The sequence below is a fragment of the Equus przewalskii genome, chromosome 20 (assembly GCF_037783145.1).
Source record: "Equus przewalskii isolate Varuska chromosome 20, EquPr2, whole genome shotgun sequence".
In the NCBI taxonomy this organism is placed as follows: domain Eukaryota; kingdom Metazoa; phylum Chordata; class Mammalia; order Perissodactyla; family Equidae; genus Equus; species Equus przewalskii.
Genome location: NC_091850.1, coordinates 49,463,011 through 49,482,226, shown reverse-complemented (window position 1 = coordinate 49,482,226; position 19,216 = coordinate 49,463,011). Strand labels below are relative to the sequence as shown.

At 44.8% G+C, this 19,216-nt stretch overlaps 2 long non-coding RNA genes across 3 annotated transcripts; one reads left to right on the top strand and one right to left on the bottom strand.

Annotated features, from left to right (window-relative positions):
• Nucleotides 1-535: 535 nt before the first annotated feature.
• LOC139077871 (uncharacterized) lies at nt 536-8,583 on the bottom strand. 2 transcript variants are annotated; one of them, XR_011530467.1, is made up of 6 exons: nt 8,342-8,583; nt 7,734-7,828; nt 3,790-4,042; nt 2,492-2,706; nt 2,196-2,310; nt 536-741 (listed from the first exon to the last, which is right to left on the bottom strand). It is a non-coding gene; the product is annotated as an uncharacterized lncRNA (long non-coding RNA). The 2 variants fall into 2 exon arrangements; XR_011530466.1 differs by having other exon boundaries at nt 3,856-4,042; nt 8,342-8,566.
• A 78-nt stretch (nt 8,584-8,661) lies between these two features.
• On the top strand, nt 8,662-13,841 carry LOC139077870 (uncharacterized). Its single transcript, XR_011530465.1, has 4 exons — nt 8,662-8,755; nt 9,113-9,187; nt 11,209-11,284; nt 11,368-13,841. It is a non-coding gene; the product is annotated as an uncharacterized lncRNA (long non-coding RNA).
• The last annotated feature ends 5,375 nt before the right edge of the window (nt 13,842-19,216 follow it).

The following is a 19,216-nucleotide window of genomic DNA, read 5'->3' as shown; positions in this document are numbered from 1 at the left end:
ACCTTGCATTTGGGGGATGGAGGTGCTTGTGAGCATCCTGGGCCATCAAAAAGGGAGGCTGAACATGCAAGGCAATGCAGATGGGCTAAGCAAATCACAGGGTTCAGACTGACCTCTTCCTACACCTTCAGGTGACTTCAAAGGATGACCAATAGAAGGGCAAGGATCATGACTCCCAGCAGTGCCTATATGTGGGGTCACTCAAACGTTGACAGGAGAGTCTGCGTGGACTGGTTCATCCAACACCTGGCTCCCAGGGACCTGGACAGAACTCGCTGGACTGGACTGACTGATCTGTTCTCCCCATGTTCCCCTGACCCAGCCCATTGTTCCCTGAACCACAGACCTCTCTTTCTGCTCCTTTCCTCTCCAGTCCCCGAGCCTGCACCTCCACACAGCACTGACTTTGTGACAGCAGGGTGACAAGATGGTCTGGCCCTTTCTCCATTTCCCCCAAATCTGTTTTTTTATAGCATAAACAGTATAAATCTATACATTGGAACTTATTTAGCTTTTGATAGTCAACGACAAGTCATTGAATTTTGAACACCTTTTTCTCTTTCAGAAGGGCTAATTCTTGCAAATCAATGGCCTTGAATCTCAAGAGTATTGTCTTTTCATAAATTCTGGAAGCCACCTAAGAAACTGAAGTAGAAAGATGCGATGTCTCCATCATCTGCACTGTTCACTGTGCATGACCTTGACAGGAGAAGAACGTGGAAGGCCCCTCTCCATGGAAGCCTGAGAGCAAGGAAAAGTAGGTGTGAAAAGCACCGAAATGTGTATGTTTGGTGGTATATTATACTGGCTAATAAATCAAAATATTTTCCCACAATAGCAGTTGGATAACTACTGCAAAAAGTATCTTATTTGCTTCTCAAACAGTGGGTGCCAGTGCATGTACACGTACATGTGTATTTGCCTAAAATACAGGGGGACACTGCTTTTGAATAGGAGATGGCTGGGCAGCGGGATTCTGATTAATTTATGGATTTCTGAATTATTCAAATGTTCTGCCCTGAACGTATACTGTGATTACTGTTAGAAATAAATAATAAATGTACTTTTTTAAAAGAATGAACAATAAAAGTAAAATAAAATCGTTAAAATAAAGCCTTTGATTGTGTTGAGCGTTTTTAAATGACACTGTGTCACAACTGAGGAAATTGGTGCAAAGGGACATGCCTGTAAGTGTAGAGGGTCGGAGACAAGCCAAGTCTTCACCCCTCTTATCCTGTTGTCTCCAGGGATCAGGGCACATGGCAAAGAGCACCTGGCTCTTCTAGATCTCTCTGGCTCTTTCCAGTCAAAGAGTTGATTCTTGCGGACATTCGCCAGGCCAGGGCCTTTGCATCCTCCCCTTCTCTAAGCTCCAGTTCCAGAGGATGGGAGGTTTCCAGAATCAAGACACTTTGAGAATCTTACTCTATTGTCAGAGGCCCAGAGTGTCCTCCTATATGTAAGTGTGAACATACGATTCCAGAAAATGTGCTCACCTCAACTCACCCTACAGAGGAGATGGGGCCACTTCGCCTTGGCGGAGTCTCAGAGCTGGATTCATTCTGAACCCCACCCCAGTCTGAGAACTGCCTGGTGTGGTAGCTGAAGAGGGGCCCCCCGAGATGTCCATGTACCAGTCCCCAGGCCATGTGAATGTGTCCCTCGATATGTCAAAAGAACACTGCTGATGTGATCAAGGATCACATCAAGGGGATCAAGGGGAGATTACCCTGGACCATCCAGATGGGCGCAAATTTGCAAGCAGATCAGAATGTTGCAGTCAAGCAATGAGCAGCCTTAGAAGCTGGAAGAGCCAAGGAATAGATTCTCCCCTGGAGCCCCCAGGCGTAACCAGTCCTGTCAACACCTTGATTTCAGCCCGGGGAGACCCATTTCGGATTTCTGTAACCCCCAGAACTGTAACAGAATAAGTGTGTGTTGCTTTAAACCACTAAGTTTGTGGTCACTTGCTACAGAAGCCAAAGGGAAAAAATTAAAGCCAGAGGGAGGTCCCTCCTTTCCATGGCCCCTGTCCTAATGGGATGATGGCAAGTCTTCAAGGAGTCTTGCCTGTTACAAGGCTGCCGGGTTGCCTGGGGTTCACTCATGCTGCACAGTCAGCACAGGAGCCTGCAGGGACAGGATCAACACAGCAGGCTGACAAAGAGCCCCAACCCCGTCTGCCTTTGACTCACTTGCTTCCGGGGCCGGGATCTTAACGCTTCATCATTATAAAGAAGTCAGTGTAAGTTCTGTTGGTGACAAGAATCAGCAATTCATGCTGCTATCTTCTTGATCAGAGGCAGCAGACTGAAATTCAAAAGGCAGCTGAGTAAGAAGGCAGCACAGAAGCCTGGCAGGTCCAGCGTAGATGTCACAGGCGCCAGTTCCAGCCCCGGCTGTCTTAACGACCCGTCCAGTGTCCTGAAGAGCATCCTTTAAATCGTTTGCATTTCCAGCTCTTTATCTATAAGATCGGGATTAATCATACCTTCTCTCCAAGGATGCTGTGAAATCCGTTAAATTAAGTCGGTGTTAATTTTCACACTGCTATTAGCCAATGACTTGAGCACAGCCTCATAGACGAGGATTTTAAACACCTTTGAGCCAGGTGAGAGAGCTGTACCGTTGTTGCATATTTCCTGAAACAGGCGTATTTGACGCATAGCCTGGCAATGGAACAGAAGATGGGAAAGCAAGACTGTTCTGGAAAAGAGAGAATCTATCATCACTGGTTAGTCACGTATCTCCCAGGAATACTCTGCTACAATGTTTCCAAGATGTTCAGCTCCAAGAACATTTCTTCAAAGTGAAATGCAGGTAGAGGCCCAATGTGTAAAACTGGCCAATGTGGCGTTATTCGGATCCACATGGGGAACAGATCTCAAGGCCAGGCCAGCTCCCCTGTGGCTGCCCCAGACTCTCCGGAAAACCTTCACACAGAAAACCTCAGGGGAGCTCAATTCCAAAACCAATGCCCCATTCTGTCCTCATGTGAGCCAGTGGTCCCATCCGCTCTAGAATATTTTCAATGAAAACCAGGACCTTTGACACGAAGAAAAGAGGCCCAAAATTATTGTCTCTTCGGGCAAATATCAGATTAGTACCAGAGCGTGAATTATGGGGCAGACGGGAACTACAAGGATCCTATAAATCAGCCCCTTGTTTCACATGGCCCCCGTCACCTGACTTGCAGCCCGTGCTATTTATATGAAACCACATGGCCTCTCACACCTTCTCATACTGTGTCAGGTTTCCTCTCTCCACATCTCTGATTTGCCGCTCTAGGAGTTAACCCCTTCTGGCCTCCTCTCCATTCTTCTTTCATAACCAGCTTCATATAGCTATATATGCCTAAGAAATCTCTCTCCTAGATGGGCCTTCCTTTCAGCTTCCAATAATTACAGGCTAGTAGAAAATAAATGTTCATATATGCCAAATGCAATCCCATTAGTTAATAAAGGAAAGGCCAGAGAAAGAGAAAAGGAAATCTGAAAAATAGCACAACTCACAACACAATAAATGCCGGGGGTGCATACACAAATAGCTTTCAATCAGTGCAGATGTTAAGAGTGGGGTTTTGAGTGCTTTCTGGGGTCCTGACATCTCATCATAGGTCCTGTTGTTTTCATGCCCTGGACGCCCTGATGCCAGGTAACCCTTTGCCCATTACAACTCCCAGGCCTGCCCCTCACTGCCACCCAGTTCTACCACCGTGACATGGCTCCTGCTTGGCAGCAGACAGACACTAAGGTGTGGAAAGGGATGTTAAAGGCAGAAAGCCCCTACCTGGGAAGGTAAAGGCACAGGCTATTTACTCAGAGCTGGCTATAGTGAGGAGTCGGCCACTGTCACCTGTGTTTTGGCAGAGACTCAAAGGCAGGTGGAGGAGTAGGGGAGCTTCATCATGGAAAAAGGGGAGGTTCAGACATGCCCTGATGGAGGGTGTGGTCCTGGAGAGGCTGGAGGCGGGCTGGCTAGAAGCAGGATGTCCTGTGTGATTCGTCAGCGTGCACATTTGGCTTCCTCTAGTTGGTCTTACCTTGGAAGTGGGGACAAAAATTAGGGAAGCTGTCAGTTATTAACGTGGGGCCAATCATTACATGGGTTGTTGCTTAGCTTCCAGGATTGTTACTAGAGACAGTGGTCTGACTTCCTACAAGTCTGACCTACAGCAGGCAGGCTGGCTTCCTGAGCTGGCTACGGCAATAATGGGTTGGTGTCCTGGGCTGGTTGCTACAGGCCATGGGTCAGAGTTGTATTTTTATATATGGTCTGGCCATTTCCACTTGTATATTCAGTCTCCCAGGCAAGTAAACCAAGCAGCCGTCGTTCACTCTATCCTCATCAACCTCCAGTGGACAGGGGAGTGCAGTGGGCTGAATGGTGGTCCCCAAACAGGTATGCCCACGACCTCAACCCCATTACCTGTGATGTGACCTCTTTTAGAAAAAGAATCTTTGCAGGTATGATTAAGCTAAGGATCTGGAGATAAGATCGTCCTGGATTACCCCTTGAGCCTTTAACTTAACGACAGTGTCCTTAAAGGAGACAGAAGCGGAGTTGACCAGGAGAGGAGGAAAAGGCCCTGTGAAGATGGAGGCAGAGATGGAGGTGATGCAGCCACAAGCCAGGGAATACCTGGAGCCCCCAGAAGCTGGAAGAGGCAGGACGGATCCTCCCTTCAGAGGGCATGGCCTTGCTGACTCCTTGACTTTGGACGTCTGGCCTCCAGAACTGCGAAAGAATAAATTCGTTGTTTCAGGCGGCCAGGTTTGTGGTAGTTTGTTAAGGCAGCCTAACACAGGGGCTCTTGTATGCATGGGCATCAACCCTCTTCCTCCAGCCCTGCTTTTCTGAGGGGGAGAGACATAGGAAAAAGGACATTTCCTATACCCAGTTCAAATAAATAAAATATTCAAAAGAAAATCGAAAATTTCAAAATTTTGGTATTTCAGAGTAACTTTGTATTTCATAACATGGATATAAATATTCAGACTTATTTTTGTTTCCTTCCAGATGTTTGGCCTTTTATAGATACAGATGTCCTTTGGTATGTGATCACCATTCCCTTGAGAGTGTATCTGTGGCTATTTACTTAAATGGACACAGCAGCTAATATCAGTTATATGTAGGTGATTAAGAATAAACATAGCAGAAGAGCTTGTTTATAGCACTGGGATAACATGCATGACGGGGCCACACACAAGCTTGTAACCTGAGAAACTGTAACTGATTTTGGCATGTTTAGGATTTGGCAAATTACCATCTCCACGCTTCTCTGTCCCCTCTTTCTCATCTCTTGGCCTCTTTTACCTGTGTGTTCTGGTCACTTCTGAGTTAACTTTAGTATTTTAGAAGCAAAGAAATGTGTCTATAGCAAAATGAATATTACGTTTCTTTCCAAATTAAAACCCCAAATTGTTCAAATTCTGGATTTATTACCACTTTTCCCAACGCAACATCCTTGTCATATTGTCCCTGATTAACTCTAGTAGTGTCTTCATTTCCAAATCATAGTCTAGAGATGTGATTAACGTGCAGAACAAACGCTCTTGGGAATTCGCAGCAGAGCCTTCCCAACCTCGGCATTCGGCAGTCATCACGGCGTGCCCACGGGGGATCACGCAGCGTCCCAAAACGTATCCCCAACCCCAGGTGGGCAAATTCAGGTCCACATAGAGGCAAACATTTGGAGGATAAATTCGTATGTTTAAGTGCGGGTGACTCGTGGGTTCAACTTCTTTCACCCCAACTTTGTTGCTAGATACCAGCTTCTGAAGCCTAGGAAGCATTCCCCAGTCATGACCCTGCCCACCAGCTGTCAGGAAGTCAGGCCCCTCCCTGCCCTGTCTCAGTATCTCCCTTTTCTCCTCTTTGTTGATGGAGAGGAGAAGGAAGAAGAAAGGATTGGGTCCAAACACGAAGGGATGTTCTCTTTCAGCAGACCTGGTTTCACAAATGAAAGAGGACTGATGAAGTCACCTGGTCACCAATAAATTTACATGGCAAGTCCCCATATCTCAAAACCAGATGTCAACATGTGTCACAAACCTTTAAAATGTGCATTTCCTTGAACGGCACGTCTAGAAATCGATCCTAAGGAAATACCAGAAAAGTGAAGAAGGACATATGTCAAGGATATTAATTGCAGCAGTGTTTACTATAGCAAAAAGAAAAAAAATCTGAAAGCAAGCTAAACGTCCAGCCATAGGAAATCAGTAAATAAATTATATACAGCTTTATAATGGGAAACCATTGCAGTCATTAAAAATGAGGCTAAAGGAAGGTACTATGGACATAGAAAATGTTTATTACACAACTTAAGTAAAAGTTTATTTTAGTTTCCTATTCCTACTGTGACAAATTACTGCAAACCTAGTGGTTTAAAACAACACGAATGTATTATCTTGCAGTTCTGGAGGCCGGAAGTTAAAATGGGTCTCACTGAGTAAAATCAAGGTGCTAGCAGGGCTGCGTTCCTACCAGAGGCTCTCGGAGAGAGTCTTTTTTTTTTTTTTTTTTGCCTTATCCAGCTTCTAGAGGCCGCCTGCTTTCCTTGGCTTATGGTCCCATCCTCCATCTTCAAAGCCAGGTGCGTAGCATCTTCAAATCTCTCGCTTTGACCCCTGCTTCTGTCATCCCATCCTCTCTGCCTCTGACCCTCCTGCCTTCCTCTTATAAGAACGCTTGCGATTATGTTGGGCCCACCTGGATAATCCAGGATAATCTCCCACCTCAGCCTCCTTAACTAAATCACATCTGCAAAGTTCCTTTCGTTGTATAAGGTGACATATTCACAAATTCCGGGGACTGGGATGTGGACATCTTTGGGGGACCATTATTCCACCTGGACCACCTTCCACAAAGGATCAAACTGCAAAGTAATAATATACATAGGTAACTGTGATTCCATTTTTCTGGTTTTTGATGAAAATTATATTAAACATTAGCCAGTGAGGGATTTTCACAAGAGAATGACAGGAGATTTAGGGTTTACATAGGTACACACATGCACACAATCAAATACAGGAGCATACCTCTTGGTTGTTAAAATGGACATTCTGTGGAGCTCACAGAGTTCCAATGCCCCAAAGCTCCTTCTGGTCTGATTGCCACCTCACTTGCACGCCGGTCCTTTTTCTGCTACTTCTGTGCCCCTTCAGCAGCTCCAGGCGCAGACAGCTGCCGCTGCCTACACTAAACCCTGAGCAATTCCACCGGGGTCCACGGGACAGCTGTTCCTCTCTAGAGTCTTGCTATCAAAGGGCACAGGACCACTCTTCTCTCATATCACACAAAGCCATCTGAAGTTTTGGCCTTCAGTGGCACCTGCCTGGGGAAAGCAGGGCCCTGGGGCTCCCTTTTCAGGGGTCCACTGTGCCCCACTGCTTCCCCAAGGCAGTTGTTCTGGTCTGAGAGAAAGGGAACTCTACTGGGACTGATGGTCTGAGTCTTCTCCCTGGTTGTCCTGACACCAATTCTCTGACACCAACTGGGTGCCCTGTGATTCAATTAAATTCTGACACTGACTCCCCAGGGTTGGGGCAGGCCACACGGATCAAGGGCAAAGTACTCCACAAGACCACTCCCACTTCAGACACCAGCCACAGGTTTCGGGGGCTGCCTGTGCTTCTGACCGATCTGCTATGAGTTCAGGGCTTCCCGTGAGCCCCTCAGGTTTGATAATTCACTAAAACAAGTCAAGGAACTCACTAAGACACTGCACTTACCGTGGCAGTTTTATTATTAAGGACGTCACTGAGGCTCAGCAAGATGGCAGAGATGCATAGGAGGGTCCTGGACGTGGGGCTCTCACACCTTCTCCCTGTGGAGTCAGAGCACGTCACCTCCCAGCACATCAATGAGTTCACCAAACAGAAGGCTCTTCCAACTTTGGATGTCCCGATTTTACTGGGGTCTTTTTATGTCATTGGCCTCGTGACTTAGCTATCTCTAGCCTCTCTCCCCTCCCGGACACCTGGTCTTTCTGGCATGGCCAGCCCCTCTCTTATGTTCAAGGACCACCTGGAGTCACCTCATTAGCATAAACTCAGGTGTGGTTGAAAAGAGCTCATTAGGAATAACAAAAGACACTCCTATCGCTCAGGAAACTCCGAGAGTTTGAAGTCCTGTGCTAACAACTGGGGACAAAGACCAGCTATATTCTTTATTATGCCACACTCAGTTTTCACAACTCACAGGCCAGAAACAGAGCTGCCTGCTTTTCTCTACTTTCTGCTCTCAATACCCATTTCTTAGAGAATGATTGCAGAATGCCATAGATGTACCAAAAGGGAGAATGGAAGAGAAGAAACACATTTAGCTAACATTTACTCACCTTATGCTGCCACCCAAGCATAAACAACATACATATTCTCGGTTCCTGACCTTTCAAGTTCATATGAGAGCTCCCCCCGCACAGTGATCACTCATCTCAGATTTTCATTTATTTCTCTATTCAACAAATATATCGTGAGTTTCTGCAATATGGTGGGCACCAAGCCAGGCTCTGATATAGAGAAAACATAGCAGACACAGTGCCTGGTGTGGCGAGCTTATAGCTGAGGTGAGAGAGACGCCAAACTACTAGCTAAACAGTTCGTTATTTCATCACAATGGTGCAAGAAGGGAAAAGTACTGGGTGCTGTGTGAGCAGGTGGCAGGGAGACTCAACTCAGACTGCAGGGTCTGGAAAGTCTGGCCTGGGCAGCCAGTCATTATGGGAGCTGAAGCACGAGTAGGGGTCACCAAGGTAAAAGTTTAAGAGGTGGAAGAGGGAAGAGGACTATCCTAGCAGAGGCAAGGTGCATGCAAGCTCTGAGTTGGGAAGCCTCAGTTCAAGACACTGAAGGAGGGGTAGTATGGAGCACAGAGAATGGGAGAGAAGGAGGATGCAGCTACAGGAGTAACCTGGGACAGTAATGGGGACCCTGTGTGTCAGGATTTTGGATTTTATCTTAAGAGCAATGGGGAGCAATTGAGGGGGTTAAGCAGGGGACAACGTGATCAAATTTATGTTTTAAAAACATAACTCTGCTGCAGGGTTGAGAATGGACTGAAGGGAGCTAAGAGGAATTTGAGGAGGTAAATTTGATTGCTCTTTCTATAGTCGACGTAAGATGTGATTGTGGCTTCACCCAAGATGGCAGTGTGGAAGCAGACAGAAGTGGATGGCCATTAGGAGGTATAATCAATAAGAGTTAGTGGTTGATTGGACAGAGGAACTCTGCAAGAGGGAGGTGTCAGGGATGGGGCCTAATTTTCTGGCATGAGCTACCTGGTGGTGCTTTGAACCAGTAAATAAAGGTGAAGGATCCAATCAGGGGACAAGGTGGTGGGAAGGATCCGAGTTTCACTAATATAGTCCCAATTTCAAATACTCTGTCTTCATAAACTTTCAACATCTCTCAGAATATCTGTACTTTTGGTAACCAAACCGTATTTCCAGATTTCCTTTGATACAGAGGATCCCCAAGTTTTTTTTTTCAATCAGTCCGAGAGCCTTTGGATGCAAAAAATTTGGTTACCAAGTCTGTAAGGTATCCCCTCATGCTTGAGAAGTGGTGTTAATTAACCACTCTCCTAAAGCTTATATCCATTGTAAATTTTAGCACAATGACTGTAATAAACACAAGTAAGCTGTTTTCTTTTAGGCCAAAAAAAAAAAAAAAGGAAATCTCAACCTGAAGACTTAATTCTATCCTGGCAAAGACTAGATCCGTCCAAGATGATTGTTACCACCACCACCTCACTCTGTAGTCTGTATTCAACCTTGATTAAATAATGGGAAACACTTGGCCATAATGAGTTGCCGGCAATTGTCAACAGCCAAAGAACTTTACCCCAAGGTCCCTCCTGCACCATGGCAAGCTGCCTACTATGCAGTGATTAACTCAGGGATGTGGAGCTAATCTGTAACCAAGTTCCAACAGAAACATTTTAGTACTGCTTGTCATAAGCAGAAAGGGATGGAGCATACTGAAATGGTTACTAACCAATTTTCATAATCAAAAAGCATTGTACCGCATTGGCCAAAATGTTAGTCATGAGATTAGAATCCACCCTCCCTTCAATAGTCTAATCCTCTTAAAAATAGCTCAGAGTAATCAGGTTAGCTTCACTGTAAATTTTAGTAAACCCATCACTCTTACAAAGGAGTTTCAGAAAAGGAGAGATCAAACAGTGTTTAAAATGCTTGATGCTGATGAAACACTGGGCAAAACAAATGTCTTACAAAGCCCTTATATAATTGATTTAAGTTAAAATATCCTAATAGAGATACATTTGCCATCACAAATGGGTTTGTACTCTGAAGACTCCCACTGTGGAAACAAATTCTGAGTGCTGGTTTTCTAAATAATGTGACAGTAACAAGAAAGAGCGTAGGGAACCAAGCACCCCACCTTCTAGCAGTTTTTAAATGGAAGCCCCTTGTAGCAATGCTATTTACGTCTGTGATGACCAAACAGAGTTGGGGATTGCTCTGTGACTTTCTGGAGAGCATCGTACCCTCTCCCAGCAGGCAATGCTGACTTGACAAGCAAACTCAGCTCAAGCTTTTCAATGCATCCATTTCCAAGCAGTTTGCTTTGGCAAATCTATCAAATCCACTCTCACCTCAAGACTCTCAAGCCTTTTTTCCACATACCATATTACAAGCCACAACACGCCCCCTTCCTACAGTTTGCAGAAGCACTTGAGAAGCTAAGAATAGGATCACAAATGGCTCCTATAAGTTCCCACTTAGATTCAGTTCTTTATTTAAATCTCTCCGCATCATCCTGGACCCTTAATTTATGATCTCATTGTCCACTGTCCAATCCAGATTCACAACACCAAAAAATTGTAATAATCACACCTGTCTATCTTTATTCAAGTTACTGATAAAAATGTTGATGGTTACAGAATCTAGAACAGTGTCCTTTTTCAAGTTCAAATTGCAATACGATGGCATCACCCAACTGGTCATTCTTCCCATAACTGTCCTTGTATCCAACCGAAAGTTTTCTAAAGGCTCACCTGAAGCTGAACTCACACACAAACACAGCAATATAGGACTCATGGAACTTACACTGAATGCACGTGTTCAGATAGGTTCTAAGATGCAGACTCCTCCATTGACTAACTACAAGGGAACAATTCCCCCCAGTTCCACTCCAGCTAACATAGGCTTCTGTGACTGCCCCTTCTTTGCCATTTATCCAGGAGAAGTCAACCATTCTGTCAAAAGTGAAACATCTACGACCAACACAATTGCAATCAAAATGCTTTTATAGTTTTGGTGAGTATTAGTATGATGGTTAATTTTATGTGTCAACTTGTGTGAGCCATGGTGCCCAGTTAAGTGATCATATATCATTCCAGATGTTTCTGTGAAGATGTTTTTTGGACAAGATTTACATTTAAATTGGTAGACTTTGAATAAAGCAGAGTGTTCTCCATAACGTGGTGGGTCTCATCCAATCAGTTGAAGACATTAACAGAACAAAAGATTGACCTTCTCAGAGCAAGAGAGAATTCTGCCAGCAGAGAGCTTTCAGACTTGAACTGCCACATTGACTCTTTCCTGGGTCTCCAGTCTGATGGTCTTCAGATTTGAACTGCAGATTTTGGACTTGTCAGTATACAAATGCACGCACACGCGCGCACACACACACACATCCTGGAGAACTCTAATACAATTGGAAAGTATTTTAATATGAAAAATGCAAAACTTTACTAATACATTACACAAAAACAATCTTATACCCGTAGTGCTTCAAATTAATCATTAATGATATCCTAATGGCCTCTTTAGTCTCTTTAAGTGGCTCACATCCATTGTTCTTCGGGCTTCTCCTTTTAGGATGTATTCACCTTCTTATTCGTCCTTGAAATCTTGGGTGAAGCAAAGTCTATAAATATTTCACCTCTGCAATTCCACTTTTCCACTCTTCTGAAGATATCTACTGAATCATAGGTCAAAGACACAGCCACTCTCGGGTGCAGAAGTCATAAGAACATTAATAACTCCTAGTGGATTTATGAGTCAGGCCTATTGAACAAAAAAATTATATTCAGGGCGCAAGAGCCCCTCAAGGCAAATGAGAAAGGGAAGCTTGATTGAGAGTGCTAGAAAGTGGAGCCGCTCAGGCCAAGAGTCCTGCACTGGACGCTTCCGGGGAGGAGCAGAATGGCCTTGCTGGATGGAGCATTCCCGGCGACAGTCCCTCCTCACACACACACTGTGGCTATAAAGATGATTATTTTTAAACGACAAGCGCTTTCTTAGGAGAGGTCTTGGTCTAATGAGATGCCATCATAAAGTAAGAAAACCACAAAAGACCATAGAAATACAGAATGATAGATAACACTAGGTAACACTGCCAAGTTATCTTCGCACTTCAATTACTTGTGGCAATAGGAGACAGACAGAATACAGGTAATAAAAGCCAACAATAATCGAAAAATCTAATTTTAGCAAATAGTTCAAAGTCTTCCCACAAGATCCTTTACCAAAAGCGTTGATAAGTGTTGCATTTGCAGTGAGGAGAGCCGCAGAAGCTGCTGGAGAAGACCGATTCGAACCCAGTCTCACACGGAATAGCACGGGGAAGTGACTTGGTCCTCACCTCTGCCAGGTATCCAGAGATCTCCCGGGGACTGGCTCCTGCTGTCCTCCAGAGGCATAAAATTGTGACATAAAAATGAGAAGGATGGTTTCTTAACTCACAACGAAAGAGTTCTTTACTCACCATGAGACTTACCTCTTCTGATCAGCACATTCTCTCCTCTTTGAAATCTCCAACCTGGAGAGTCAAATTATAAACAAAAGGTTGTTTGCTGAGTACGTGCTGAGGACAAGGGAAGGTTGTGGAATGATATTGTGGATAGTGACCTCACGTTGTAGGGATACAGACAAGCCTTCCAAAGAGACCAAAACATGTGTCAACTACTCAGGGCGTCTTGTCCCATGGACGGTGACGTTCCTGCCCCAGAAATGTCCTGCTCTCCAACTCTCACTCTTCGGGCTCCTTATTAATTATCGGCCCTCTGTTAACAGGCCTTTCTTCAGACAAGATGGTGTAGGATTGACTAGGTAACACTTTGGACATGCTTATGCAGCCGTAATTTCCCGAGAGTAGACATTGACATTGCAATGAGATTCAAAGTGCTTCTAAAACTCATTTGCAGATTATTGCATAGGGTTGGGGTTATGTACTGAATTATCTCCCCCCAAAATTCATATGTTGAAGTCCTAACCCTCAGTACCTGAGAATGTGCCTCTACTTGGAGATGGGGCCTTTAAAGAGGCGTTTAATTTAGAGTGAGGCCATTTTAAGTGAGGTCTTAATCCAATATGACTGGCATCCCTGTAAAAAAGGGGAAATTTGGACACAGACATGAACAAATAGAGGAAGACCATGCAAAGACACAAGGAGAAGACAACCATCCCCCAGGAGCAGATTCTCTGTCACAGCCCTCAGAAGGAACCAACCCTGCCGACACCTTCCTGACAGGCAGCCCTGCCAACAAGAATTTTAGATCATCTCTTCAATTTAGCTTTGTGAATCTTCACTTATCTGACAAGATTTCTGTGAAGATCCACAGTCTGTGAAACACAGCTCTTTATATGTGGAAGAAGATGCCCTATTTGAAATTGGACATTAAGATTTCTGGAGCTGCTGAACTGTCTCAAGATGTGGAAGCTTGGAGATGTCTCGTTTGTTTGGGGGAAAGTCTCCGAATGCGTCCTTTTGGTTTCTCAGATGTAAGTGAGTGCCTGACCGTTGTTATAAAGGGAAACTACGAGGTGACTTGGGGCAAAACCAGATTATACATAATTGAGTTTGAACTGTGTCCTTTTTGACTTTTCCTTGAAGCATGGGGAGAGGGAGAGAGCAAAGAAATGATTCTTGGCTTGGTATGAATTTTATAAAGAGCTATTGCTTATTGAGGATATATGTCAATCTTTTGCAATAACTCACTAGACCCCCAACTTGAGACCTGAACTTCAGGAAAGATATGAAGACATGAATCTTTCCCTAATGCTAGAGTCTGTGCTATGAAAAGAAAGAAATTTGGCATGGCAAGATGGAAGCTGCACTGGACTGTTAACATGTACACTGGTAATATTTGCATGGACTACCCTGGATATGGGAGGATATCCAGTTGTTGAACTGTCCTCTTCTGAAATGATCGTTCTGAGAGGCTGAGGGGTGAGAGATGAGCAGTTTCCCCTGGAATGAGTGTATATTCCCAGACTCCATCCCCCTAGGAAGAGGTGGGAATGGGAACATGGAGTGCAGACTTTGGCGATGGACCTTAGACTGGGGTTAGGGGGAATACATCTTCTCTTTGACCTTGTCGTGGTTGGACTTTGGATGTGTGCATATAATGTGTGGGAGAGTGACTCTTTCTGAAAATTTCATCTGATAACAGTTGTAAACTATTCTTGGCATTGTGGTTCCCATCCATTACCCATGGACCTGCCACAGAACTTTGCCAATGTGGCCTGATTTCAGCTGTGCTATGGACTCTAAATAGAAAGACTTGATTTACGTTGGAGACAGAGACGCAAAGGGGGTCAGTGATGCCTCTTCCTATGGCCAAAGTAGTCGCCCTTTAGGCTTCACCAAAATGGTGGGGGGGGGGGGTGTCGGTCCATCAGAGGGGACTCCCCATGAGGGCCATTGGCAGTAGGGGCTATTTGGGTAGTGACAAGAAGACCAGGCTGGAGATGGAGGTCATGAGGGAGCTGAGCACATAGAGCTCAAATCCACAGAAATCTCCAAAATACCCAAGGAATAATTTAAGGAGGGACAGGCTCTTGCAGGGGGAAGTTTGAAGGGATGTCACTTTAAGAGTTAAAGAAAATGTGACTTCAATTTGTACCTGAGAGCTGATAAGGGCTGGACACCCAGTTGCCATTTTGGTGCAGTTCTTTTCTATGAAGATGCTTCCTTGTACTTTTCCTCTCATGAAGGTGAGCTCCAACTACCAGCTTGTAGAAAAGCATACTCATCACTTCCTAGTTCCAAGTTCTCCTGGGTGTGAAATAAATTCTTCTCAGGAGGGGAATCTGGGGATGTGGTACAGACAAGGGCCAACTGTAGAGAATAGAACTCTCCTGTTTCTTTCCCTAATCTCGCCCATTTATGAATTAAAAGTAAGAAGTATGTGTGTGTTTACAGTTTATCTGGAAAGGTATGGTAGGATAAAATGCACTATGTAAGAGAACTGTAGGAGAAAGCAGAGTATGTAAGAAGAAAGTACGTAAGACAAACTATTTGGGCAGTTTTTTATAACCAAAGAAAAGTTACTTCTTTAAAATTTTTAAAGCCTTAAATTTAATTGACAAAAATTAAACAAACTAGTGTAAAAGCAACATAAACATTTGAAATTCTTACCCAGAACTTCTCATACTTATCAGTTTGTGCAGAAAGACCAGCTCGCTCAGAACAACTCATTAAAGTTGAGAAGAGGACTTTTGACCCATAATTATTTCTGGAAGACAAATCCTAGATGTCACTGACTAATTGGGCTAATTGGACGAGAAAAATTGCACAAAATGTTCCCTCAACATGTACATTAATTTGCTTTTATTTTCAGCTAAGCTTTTTGTATCTAACTGTATTGATTTGTAGTTCCAAACAAATGAAAAATCCTAAAGGAAAAACATTGATAAAAGGCAATTCTTAAAGAAAATAAGGATAAGAAGAAGGAGGTCAAAAGTGCTATAAAAACTAAAATATTACTCTTTTGACAATCTGTTTTAAGATACCACAATCACTTAAAACTCACTAAAAATATCATCTCAAACACTCTCAGGAACTGAGAACCGCGTGTCCCAAATAATTGTCAACATGACATAGAGCTTTTGCTTTGCTGTGAGGTAGTTCCCAACTGACAAATGGGTAGTGCTCAAAAAGTCCTTTTGAAGTTAATTGTTCAGAACTCAGGCCAGCTCACAGAAGAAAATTAACCCTAAATGCTCCTTGTTCTAGTTTCCTCAGGCGACCAGATGAAGTGCCACAGGCTGGGTGTCTTAAAGACAGAAATTGATCGTCTCACAGTTCTGGAGGCCAGAAGTCAAGATGAAGGTGCTGGCAGGACTTGCTCCCATTGAGGGCTGTGAGGGAGCCTCTCTTCCATGCCTCTCTCCTCGGTTCTGGGAGTTCGCCGGCCATCTTTGGCATTCCTGCTCTGCCTTCATCTTCACATGGTGTTCTCCCTGGGCATATGTCTGTCTCTGTATCCAAATTTCCTTTTTTATAGGACAATAGTCATACTACGTGAGTGGCCACTCTGCTCCAGTGGGACCTGCTTTTAACCAATTACGAACAACTTTATCTCCAAATAAGGTCACATGCTGAGGTAATGTTTCAACAGATAAATTTGGAGGGGGCACAGGTCAGCCCATAACACTCCCAAAGTGCCCTGTGAGCAGCGTCACTGAGAGCATCGCTTGTCTCAGAGGAGCCATTCCGAGCGGATGCTTCTCAGGGCTCAGAGCTCTTCTGCTCCTGGAACTGGGGAGGGGGAGGCAGGGCTGAACTCTGGGGCACCAGCAACTGTGAGCTCTCCAAGTCTGCCTAGGGAGGCAGGGTACCGGAACACAGTCCTGGAGAAGAGTGCCAATGCCCTCCGAAGGCAACTGTCTCCTGCAGCAGAGGTTCTCCAAATTGAGAAGCCCAAGGATCCCCTGTCCGGCCTGTTGAAACAGAGCCTGCAGGGCCACAGCGCCACTTTCTGATTCCGTAGGTCTGGCGTGGGGCCCAGGAAATTGCCCTTCCAAAAAGTTCCCAGGTGAGGCCGATGTTGCCAGTCCCGGACCACACTTTGAGAACCACTGCCCTGAAGAACACGTTACTGAAAAGATTTGCTTTTCAAGTAAAAGAAAATACTTATAAAGGAGATAAAACTTGTCTCCTTGGGAAATACCTTTGTAGGAAGAGGGGCTGCAGTGGGTTAATGGCAGTCTCCCCAAAAGACAAGGCGCCAGCAATCTGGGAATGTGACCTTACTTGGAAAGAGGAATTTTGCAGATGTGGATATCTGAGATGAGATCATCCTGAATTCGCCAGGTGGGCCCTAAATCCAATGACACGTGTTCTTACAAAGACAGAATAGGCGATGTTAAGATGGATGCAGAGATTGGAATGATGCTGCCACCAGCCTACGAGTGACAGGAGCCACCAGAAGCTGAAGGAGGTGAGCAAGGACCCTCTCCTGGAGCCTTAGGAGGAGCGTAGCCCCGCAGACACCTAGATTTCCGACTTCCGGCCTCCAGAATTGTGAGACAATAAATTTCTGCTGTTTGAAGTCACCAAGTTTGTGGTAATTTGTTATGGCAGCCCCAGGACACTACCACAGAGAGATTCCGTGACTGAAGTTGAAATACGCTGAAATTAATCTAAAGACAAGGCCGTCCTCCTAATTTCTCCCAGAGATGGATAAATCCCAAATTAATATTAGCCATCCTTGTGTATTCTCACTCCCAAATTCACATGCTTCCAATGAAATAATATTACATTATGTAGAAAATTTGTGGAACATTTTTTAAATCATTAATAAAAATGTACTCGACAGAGGAATGACTTTACCCGTTGAATAAGCTGTGTTCTTGACATTTTATATACAAGCAAGACACTGTAAAACAAGACAAGACGTAGATGGAGACGCTGTAGCTGGCAGACCCACAGTGGAGGCCCCACTGCCCCCAAAGCTCAAGGAGACCCTGCATACAACCTGCCTCTCTTTGAGAGTGAAACAGGGGTTCAGTGAAGCCAAAAGCCAGAGAAATTCCAGCCACCAATGGAACTGAACCGGAGAGAGAATGTTGTAGCAGCCGAGGTGAATAGGAGGTGGGCCCAGGGAGTCCTTAGAGATGGCCATGCTGGTCCCCAGCCCCTGGCACTCTGCTCTGCATGGTGGGGACCCCAGGAGCCAACAGGCCAGAAGGCAGGAACAGAGGGAAACCTCCCTCCTGCACCAAAGCTGCCTCACCATTGTACAGCGGTCTGGAGACAGTCCTTACCCAAACCCTTCAGCACTGCCCACGTTTACAAGTCAGGGTGCGTGGATCTCAACATCCACCAAAGAAAGAGGCACACAGCACAGGGCTGGTCCTATGTTAAACAAGAGACTCGTTCTGGAAAATGTGAACTTCTCTGCAGGGAACATTCTAGGGTAGCTCCAAATTCAACACAGTAAAACGATGCAGACCTGAGTTTAGATAGCTGTGTGCGAAGGGAAGAACCAGCATCTCCGAGTTGGGGTCCCAGCATCCTTTGGGCTGGTACCATCCCTTCTAGACACTTTGCACGCACAGGGAAAGGAAGTAGAGTTTCTAGAAAAATCCATCACTAAAGACTATTCCTGAATGCGAGTCATTTAAGCAGAGACTGTAATATTTCTCAGTTAGTCATTAGGACCTTAAAAACAGAGGGACTGAATTACAGCCCAGAAGGCATGGAGCTCAGAGGAGGGTCAGCAGAACTGGGGAAAGCCGCCCGGTCCAGACTGACCCAGAAGAGGACCTCCTCTCAAAACACAGGAGCAGGAGTTCACTGCCTGAGAGGGACGAGACTGGACAGCACAACCTACTACATCGTGTGTGAGTCTCTATAAATAAATACAGGTGCAATCCCACATATCATATATAATATAGTATAGAGGATATACATGTGTTATTAATGTTACAGTGTATTACATATTGTGCATATTAACGATGTATAATGTATTACATATTACATATATACACGTATTGCATATACGTTAAAATGCTACATATATTGCATGTTATATTATATTATATTATATTATGCTACCTCATAAATTATTTATAAATTTATATCTATATATCTCACTGCAGAACGCAGACCTAGTTGTTCTCAACACATCCCTTCGTCCACTGCTGTAAAGTTCTGTATATGAGATCCCGAGCGTGCCCAGCAGACAGCACACTGCGAGGCTGACTTCAGCCTGGCTATGTGATGTGACTCACTGCTCTGTACTTGAAAACAGGGGAGAGGTCCTTTTGGCTTCAGTGTCTGTTTCTGAGTTCGAAGCCCCTATGTCCCCTTCAGTGGGTCTCCAGAGCAATCAGTTGGTGGTCAGGAGAGTCCTGCCCGCTCTGCCCACTTTCCAGATGGGTTTCTCCAGCCCTTCATCACACCTGACTTTTCTATCTTGCTCCAGTTCAGACAAACCCTGAGCAGTAAGATGAAAG